The 9,384-nt window shown below is 41.5% G+C and overlaps 1 protein-coding gene across 4 annotated transcripts in view; it reads left to right on the forward strand.

Annotated features, from left to right (window-relative positions):
* Nucleotides 1–1,192, forward strand: part of LOC118390027 (guanine nucleotide-binding protein subunit alpha-11-like) — a 13,605-nt gene extending 12,413 nt beyond the window's left edge. For all 4 annotated transcript variants that reach the window (XM_052457163.1, XM_052457154.1, XM_052457155.1 and 1 more), the window contains one exon: nt 1–1,192. This exon is cut by the window's left edge and continues 833 nt beyond it. The gene's annotated coding sequence lies outside the window, so the exon portion shown is untranslated.
* The last annotated feature ends 8,192 nt before the right edge of the window (nt 1,193–9,384 follow it).

A 9,384-nucleotide genomic window follows, 5' to 3' on the forward strand; every position in this document is an offset into this window, starting at 1 on the left:
TTGGTTTTTGCTGGATACTTTTGTTTAGTCTCTTCCCCTAATGTGCCTGCCTTACGACCAGTCACCTGCTATACATTGAGTTCATATGGGAACAACAACGCCGGTGAATGTATACATTAACCAACAAATGAGAGTGCTTAAGAGCAGCATCCAAGTACAGGGTTATTACTAGCTGGCAGGCATGCTGATGTTAAAGCTGAAATGTAATAAAATATCTCATTAAATTCCTAGGACCCTGTTAGGACTGCTATTAGGTGGCTCAGAGAGGCCAGTTAAAAGGAACGTCTGGCATCGCGGGTGGTTCAAGTCTTGCCACTGTCTGATAGCTCTAAAAATCAACATGCAGTTATGATGTGAATGGTTGTAGGCTTTAGGCTACGGTAGGGCTTTGATTTGAGCAGTGGAGTTTTTTGTGCTTCGCTGCAGAGTGGCATGAAAGGTTACACAGCAAACAAGGATTTAATCATTGTGTCAAGACTATAAACAACAACTCATTATTCATAGTTGGCTTGCCCTTTTACTCTGGTCCCCTATCAATATTTATGTTCAGTCAATATTTAGTTTAGTAGGCTCAGGCTGTGCTCAACTTGTTTCATGTTCAGTAGCATTTTATATTGGATTCTATATTGGTGTAATTTAAGCGATATGGCCTCTATAAATATGAGTGAGTGGAGCAGGATGGAGTCTGTCAGATAATACAGGCAATGATATTTTGACCTGTGTGCGTCACTAAAGCAGATGATGAGTGTGTCAGTGGAAAAGGACTTCAAAGTCAGATTAAAACCTCTTCCATTAAATTGAAGTCAGTAATAACAAATTGCAGGCATGGATCATACAATATGCATCGAATTTATTCAGGTTTGAGAAGATTGCTTTGCTGCAGTGTGAAGAATGTGTTGTTGTTTTTTACTCAAAAACATGTTTGGTAAAGGACTTGGGTCTGAATGTGCAACTAAATGTATAGCTATATTTCCTTGTAGAACTGAACATAGGCTCTGATGAATTATTAATTGTATTCAGCTTATTTTGTTATATTAGACCACCTCATTAACAGCAAGTGTGACAGGAGATGATGCACTGTACATATTACAGACTAACATTGGGAGAACTCTTATTTGGTGCAAATATTTTGTATAGATTTGGGAAGAATTTGGGGAAATATTTTCTAATTAAAGTTGTGTTTTGAAAAAGATTCTGTTTATGTTGTGTGTCTATGTTTTTCTTCAGGCTATGGTACTTATTGGAAATATACACTTGTGTAAACTTGTGTAGTGCTGCATAGCTTGTCTTGTTGATATACTCTAGCTTCCTGTCTCTCAGCACTCCAAGGAAGAGTGGCTTAGCTTGCCTTGTTTGGCTGCTGTTTTCATCCTCTGTTCTTCAAATAGTCATATAGGATCTTTAACCTGCTGCTTATCATTTCAATAAACCCCTGTGTGTGCTTAAAGAGAACCAGAGAACCTGTAAGGACAGGAGTGTGGGTCAACAAACAGACAGTTGACTTTGGCAAAAGAACTCAGGACCTCAGCCATGAAAGCCAGCTTGTCTGTTAGTAGATTTCATGAAGGAGGAAATTAGCACCTGTTTTTATATATTTTACGGCACACACTGATTGTTGACTTCTTAATACCGTAACCGTATCTTATGTTCTTCAATGTCCCATTGTTATTATCTGCTTCTCTCGATGGTTGCTTACGTACTGCAATAGTGCAAGTCTGCCACTAAAACAAAAAGTCACCACGGGTGGAAAATGTACTTATGTAACGCGTATCAGAGTTCTGATTTGTTATTGTAACACAATGTCACAACAATACCATGGTAAATAGGCCCGGGGCACAGATACAGTATCTATGTACACGCATAACCAAATAATGTATCACTATATACATACAGTGTACTCGGAAAGTATTCAGGCCCCTTGACCTTTTCCAAATGTTGCTACGTTACAGCCTTATTCTAAAATGTATCAAATAAACAATGTCTCTCATCAAGCTTCACAAAGTACCCCATAATGACAAAGTGAAAACAGGTTTTTAGAAATGTTTGCAAAAAATAAATACAAAAATAATAGAAATACCTTATTTACGTAAGTATTCAGACCCTTTGCTCGGGGACTCGAAATTGAGCTCAGATGCATCCTGTTTCCATTGATCATCCTTGAGATGTTTCTACAACTTGATTGGAGTCCACCTGGGGTAAATTCAATTAATTAGACATGATTTGGAAAGGCTTATAAGGTCCCATAGTTGAGCGTGCATGTCAGAGCAAAAACAAAGCCATGAGGTCGAAGGAATTGTCCGTAGAGATCCAAGATAGGATTGTGTTGAGGCACAGATCTGGGGAAGGGTACCACAACATTTCTGCAGCATTGAAGGTCCTCAAGAACACAGAAGTTTGGAACCACCAAGACCCTTCTTAGAGCTGGCCGCCCAGCCAAACTGAGCAATCTGGAGTAGGGCCTTGGTCAGGGAGGTGACCAAGAACGCAATGGTCACTGACTGAGCTCCAGAGTTCCTCTGTGGAGATGGGAGAACCTTTCAGAAGGACAACCATCTCTGCAGCACTCCACCAATCAGACCTTTATGGTGGCCAGACGGAAGCCACTCCTCAGTAAAAGGCACATGACAGCCAGCTTGGAGTTTGCCAAAAGGCACCTAAAGACTCTCAGACAATGAGAAACAAGATTCTCTGGTATGATTAAACCTGCTCCAGAGGGCTTAGGACCTCAGAATGGGGTGAAGGTTCTCCAACACAACAACGACCCTAAGGACACAGCCAAGACAACGCAGGAGGGGCTTCGGGACAAGTCTCTGAATGTCCTTGAGTGACCCAGCCAGAGCCCGGACTTGAATTGGATCAAACATCTCTGGAGAGACCTGAAAATAGCTGTGCAGCGACGCTCCCCATACAACCTCATAGAGGTTGAGAGGATCTGCAGAGAAAAATGAGAGAAACTTCCCAGATACAGTTGTGCAAGCTTGTAGCGTCATACCCAAGAAGACTCGAGGCTGTAATCGCTGCCAAAGGTGCGTTTTTTAATATATTCTTTTGCTTTGTCATTATGGGGTATTGTGTGTAGATGAAGGAGGGAAAAAAACTATTTAATTCATTTTAGAATAAGTCTGTAATGTAATTAAATGTGGAAAAAGTCAAGGGGTCTGAAAAATTTCCGAATGCACTTTATTCACATAAGCACATCAGAATCAAAATACGTGAAACACACACACTCCGGCTGGTGATGGCACTGTTACAGTATTGCAGGCAATGTGGGCGTGTGACGCAATGTCCCTGGTGACTGCCATTCTCACTCAGACAAGTTGACATTCCTTCCCACGGCTGGGTGCCCGTTGTGTGTGTATGTCATCTTCCCAGAGAGTGACAGTGTGTGCGTGTGCGTGTGCATGTGTGTCCTCCTCTTAGAGAGAGCGACAGGCCTATGGCAACCCTGATGCCTCAGTCTCACAGCCCTATCAGCACCAGAGAGGTCTCGTTACATCGTCACAGCACTCAAGCCCTGACACATTGCATAGGCTCTCACTCTCAGCCCTCACTCAACATTATAGGGTTTTTCTTCTAGGTTTATTCAATTTAATCACTCTTTCATTTCCATTTTCTAATCTTTGGATTCCAAAAACACATTCACTTTTTTCCAGCATTCAGTCAGGATATTAAGATTGACTAAATGTTCTCAGAAAGCTTCTGCTTTGTTAGTACAATGTGTTGAACCGTTTTGTTTTATGCTGATTTTATTCAGAACTTTAACAGAGAACCGTTCCTTTTGAATTTGTTCAGAATTAGATTTGTTTATTGACTGCTTTGTTTGAAAGATGTGTGTAATTATTTCTTTGGACGTTCATATATCTCCTGCAGTTCTGCATGCAAATGAATTTCCCATAAAACAAAAACGGTATGAGTTCATCTTTCATACATTGCCAATAGTAACACTGACTTGAGCTCAATTTTTGTATAATCATGGCTGCCTGTGCTTTGTTGATTTAAAGAGATTGATTTGTCTACTGCTGTAATGCAAGCCAGAGTGGGATTGATATATGTGGGGGATGTGATAGCAGGTGGGATGCACACAGCTATCCAAACTAATAAAGATGGATCTGTTTATTCCAACCTCTCACTGACACACATACGCACATTCGTCTCCTCCTGAAATACCACTGCTATATTGATACATCCCTCTTCGAGCCAGAACTAAGCACACACCATGACACATTCATCTCCTGGCTCCCCTGTTTGTTGATAAAGGACTTGTGTCAGGACTACCCTCATGTTTTTCATCCCCAGCTGCACACTTCTAGAACACAGGTAGCCTTTGTGATGTCTTGTGGAGGTGGAGGAGATGAGGCCGTAGCTCTGGCTGTTTGAGGTCTGTCTGGCTGTTTGCCGTGTGTGTGTGTGTGTGTGTGTGTGTGTGTGTGTGTGTGTGTGTGTGTGTGTGTGTGTGTGTGTGTGTGTGTGTGTGTGTGTGTGTGTGTGTGTGTGTGTGTGTGTGTGTGTGTGTGTGTGTGTGTGTGTGTGTGTGTGTGTGTGTGTGTTGCTAAGGACTGGACTAGCTGATAAGAAACAGTCAAAGCCTCCCATTTTCATTAATGTCCCTCAATGCAGATACACACCAGGTGCAAAAGCTCTGAGGAATGAACACATACACAATACTCACACACACACACACACACACATATAGACACACATATGGATTCACTATATCAATAACAGATCAATCAGCTTGATGAACATTAATCTCCAAGAAAATATTATATCCTTTCGAATATTCTACTTGCTTATTTCTTATAGTTTTTATTCTTTCCTTTCACAATATAACAGTGCAATTGAATTACATTTATCACTAAATAATAACTTGGCAGACATTAATATACAGTACCAGTCAAAAGCCAGGAAACACACAGCCACTCATTTGAATGGGTAAGTGTGTCCAAACCCCCGACCTGCACCGCACGTACAGTGAAGATGATCGAAAATGAAACAGCCTCATCATTTGTTGTTACTCTATCCTATCTTAAACATACAATCTCTAACCTGGAGATATCTCCAAAAGTCTTGTTTCTGTAAATTATTCTTGGACCTTAGGTAAACGAGATTTCTTGATCTAGACAACGAATGTCCTTTATCCCCTTTCTATACCAATCTTTCCAGAAAACCTTTTCCCCCCTATTTTCAATTTAGGGTTGTTCCATAATGAAGCAGAGCTTGTCAGGAAAGGTGAATATTTTAGATTTATCACAATAATTGTTTGGGGTATTATTGGATTCTGCAGTCCCACCTTTTGTTGACTCAAATAATCTGATGCTCCGAATGGGGCATTAACTTCTTCCTCCATGTCCACCCAAATTGGCCTATTAGAGTTCTCAGTAAAGAGAGAGCCTATTAGAGTTCTCAGTAAAGAGAGAGCCTATTAGAGTTCTCAGTAAAGAGAGAGCCTATTAGAGTTCTCAGTAAAGAGAGAGCCTATTAGAGTTCTCAGTAAAGAGAGAGCATATTAGAGGTATAAGTAAAGAGAGAGCCTATTAGAGTTCTCAGTAAAGAGAGAGCCTATTAGAGGTATCAGTAAAGAGAGAGCCTATTAGAGTTCTCAGTAAAGAGAGAGCCCATTAGAGTTCTCAGTAAAGAGAGAGCCTATTAGAGGTATCAGTAAAGAGAGAGCCTATTAGAGTTCTCAGTAAAGAGAGAGCCTATTAGAGTTCTCAGTAAAGAGAGAGCCTATTAGAGTTCTCAGTAAAGAGAGAGCCTATTAGAGTTCTCAGTAAAGAGAGAGCATATTCGAGGTATCAGTAAAGAGAGAGCCTATTAGAGTTCTCAGTAAAGAGAGAGCCCATTAGAGTTCTCAGTAAAGAGAGAGCCTATTAGAGGTATCAGTAAAGAGAGAGCCTATTAGAGTTCTCAGTAAAGAGAGAGCCTATTAGAGTTCTCAGTAAAGAGAGAGAGCCTATTAGAGTTCTCAGTAAAGAGAGAGCATATTCGAGGTATCAGTAAAGAGAGAGCATATTCGAGGTATCAGTAAAGAGAGAGCATATTCGAGGTATCAGTAAAGAGAGAGCATATTCGAGGTATCAGTAAAGAGAGAGCATATTCGAGGTATCAGTAAAGAGAGAGCCTATTTGGGCAGCTACAAAGGCTTCTTGATATAATTGCATGTTAGGGAGCTTTAATCCTCCCTTCTCAGTCGTTGCATGGCATCTCACTAGTTTCATTAATGGGCTTTTTACCAGCCCAAACAAACTTTTGTCTCTGGATTTAAAGGTATGAACAGTGGTAACATGCTAATGACATAATTCAGTTTAGGATCTATGAAAAACTTTATAACCTGTATCCTACACCATAATGAGATTTGTAGCTTATACCAACTCTTAACTGGAGTTGAATTTTGTTCAGTGGTGGGTCAAGGTTTTCAGAGATCATGTTCTCTAGACCAGGATTTAAAGTGATCCCCAGGTACCTCAAGTTTTTAGGGACCTGTTGAAACCTCCAGCTGAGGAAGTCATTTCTCAGACAATGTTTTGAATGCGGCATTACTTCAGATTTGGTCCAGTTTACTTTATAGCCCGATATCTCTGAAAATGAATTTCCAAAGTCCACGATATGGAGAGTTGGGGTCTGACGTTATTAGTAATAAGTCGTCTGCATAAAAGCTGTAGTTTATTCTCCCTACCTCCCATATTAACCCCTTTGATTGACTGATGCGGCCTAATAACTTTGGCTAATGGTTCTAATGCTGTAATAAATATGAGAGGCGAGAGACAGTCACCTTGTTTTGTGCCTTGTCCTGCTGAAAATGGAGATGATCGTAGTCCATTGGATTTGGGGTTGTTGTACATAACTTAAATAATATTCTAAAAGCCCTGTCCAAATCAAACATATTTATAGTATAATGCAGGTAGTCCCAGCCCACCCTATCAAAGGCTTTCTCTGCATCCAGGGATAAGGCTGCCACTGAAGTATCCAAATCTTTTGCTTTCCAGATGACATGCAGTAGGAGTCTAAGATTGTCTGATGCCTTTCACAAATCCCACCTGGTCTGGATTTATGATTTTTTTAATGACATGATTCACCCTCATAGCCAGAAGTTTTGCAAACAATTTTCCATCACAATTTATCAAAGAAATTGGATGGTAGCTCCCACACTCATGGGGATCCTTTTTCTTTCTGATGATTAGGGTGATTACTGCATCACTCATAGAAGGTGGGAGCTCACCTGTGTCAATTGATGTGTTCAATGTTTTCAATATTTCTGGGCTAAGCGTCTCTGCAAACCTTTTATAGAAATCACTGGGTATCCCATCCAACCCCAGAGTTTTACCACTGGGTGCTTGTCTCGTAGTTTCGGTCAATTCCTCCAAAGTAATGGGGCGGTCGAGCCAGTTCCTGTCTTCCTCTGTTTGTTTAGGAAGGTTCAGATTCTGAAACCATGCCTCTGCTTTCTGCATATCTAAAGGACCGTCTGAAGTAGAAAGTTCCTGATAGAAGTCTCAAAATATATTGTTTATATCTTTATGATTGGTAATCAGCTTGCCTGTCTTATTTCTGATTCCACCTATTTGCCGATCTGTTTCTCTAGATTTCAATTGACTGGCCAACAGTTTCCCTGTTTTTTCACCTGATTCGTACCATCTCTGCTTCAGCCTGTACAGGGAATATTCCTATATTTTACTGAATGAAGTATTCAGCTCGTATTTTGTTTTTGTCATGTTTACAATAGAAATGTTGTTCGGATCGGACCAATATTTCCTCTCCAGAGTTTTGACCTCTGTTTCAATTTGATACATTTTCTATTCATCTAATTTCTTAGTAGTAGCTGATCGTTGTATCCTTAAAAGCTTCCCAGACATGCACCTGTTTCACACTGTTTTTGTTTGTTTCAAATAATATCGTAATGTGTGTTTAACACCTTGTCCTGTAAGAGGCTGGTGTTCATTCACCAACATTTAAAATTCTTCTTGCTTATTGATAGGAATAGAATTCTGAGACTGAAAGATTGCAATTTGTAGACATTGTAAACATTCTCCATTCATCCCCCCTAAAATAGCATTTCAATCTACTTTCACAGAGCGAAGCAAAGAAGCCTCTCTTCCACAGGTCTTTTTTCAATAATTTTCAGTGAATGTGAATAAAAGAAAATGGTTATCAACACCCAAATTGAATCAATTTATCAGCATGGAATCAGCACTCTGTTTATTCCTAAACCAGCACTAGCCTTTGCTATGCCAGCTGGCATGGGCTTTTGTGCCGGGGCTTACCCCTCACAGAGACAAAAGCTGGCCTGGAGAGCGAAGGGGGGTAAGAAGAAAACCCATCTGAATACCCTGCATCGATAATCGACCAGCAGCAGCCCAACCTTTGGTTGACTAGGAGCGTACCAATCGCAAAAGAAAGGCTGTGGGCCAATGACCAATAACTGGCTCAGCGTGTGGGCAGGAACAAAACCCCACAGAAACACTATCTTTAGAAAGGCTTCTCTTCTAATCGTTCCCATAAAGTCTTCCTAGACCTTGTCCATCTGCTAATATCCCCTTCTTTGTTTCTATTTCTATTCTCCTTATTTGGAGCCTAGCCTGTCAGGTGATTTTGTTTTGTTGTGATGCTTTTTCACCCCTCTGCTCTGCACCATCAGTTGGAACGGCATTAATTAAATAGAGAGAAAGTGCTGTGGGCCATGGTTTATTTATAAGGAGTAATAGCGGATCAAACACATGTTCTCAATTAAAATGAAGATGAATTGCAGCCCCTGGTCCCCTTTTGCCCCTCTGTGTCTGATCCTCTGAGCGGGTATCTATACTACTGCCCTGCAGACATAGGCCATTAAGCACTGTCCTGTCCCGGCCCCGGGAGGGACACTGTTCCCATTGCAGCAGAGTGTCTGCTCCCATTGCAGCAGAGTGTCTGTTCCCATTGCAGCAGAATGTCTGTTCCCATTGCAGCAGAGTGTCTGTTCCCACTGCAGCAGAGTGTCTGTTCCCACTGCAGCAGAGTGTCTGTTCCCACTGCAGCAGAGTGTCTGTTCCCATTGCAGCAGAGTGTCTGTTCCCATTGCAGCAGAGTGTCTGTTCCCATTGCAGCAGAGTGTCTGTTCCCATCGCAGCAGAGTGTCTGTTCCCACTGCAGCAGAGTGTCTGTTCCCATTGCAGCAGAGTGTCTGTTCCCACTGCAGCAGAGTGTATGTTCCCATTGCAGCAGAGTGTCTGTTCCCATTGCAGCAGAGTGTCTGTTCCCACTGCAGCAGAGTGTCTGTCCCACTGCAGCATAGTGTCTGTTCCCACTGCAGCAGAGTGTCTGTTCCCATTGCAGCAGAGTGTATGTTCCCACTGCAGCAGAGTGTCTGTTCCCATTGCAGCAGAGTGTCTGTTCCCACTGCAGCAGAGT

Source organism: Oncorhynchus keta, chromosome 1 (genome assembly GCF_023373465.1).
Source record: "Oncorhynchus keta strain PuntledgeMale-10-30-2019 chromosome 1, Oket_V2, whole genome shotgun sequence".
Classification (NCBI taxonomy): Eukaryota; Metazoa; Chordata; class Actinopteri; order Salmoniformes; family Salmonidae; genus Oncorhynchus; species Oncorhynchus keta.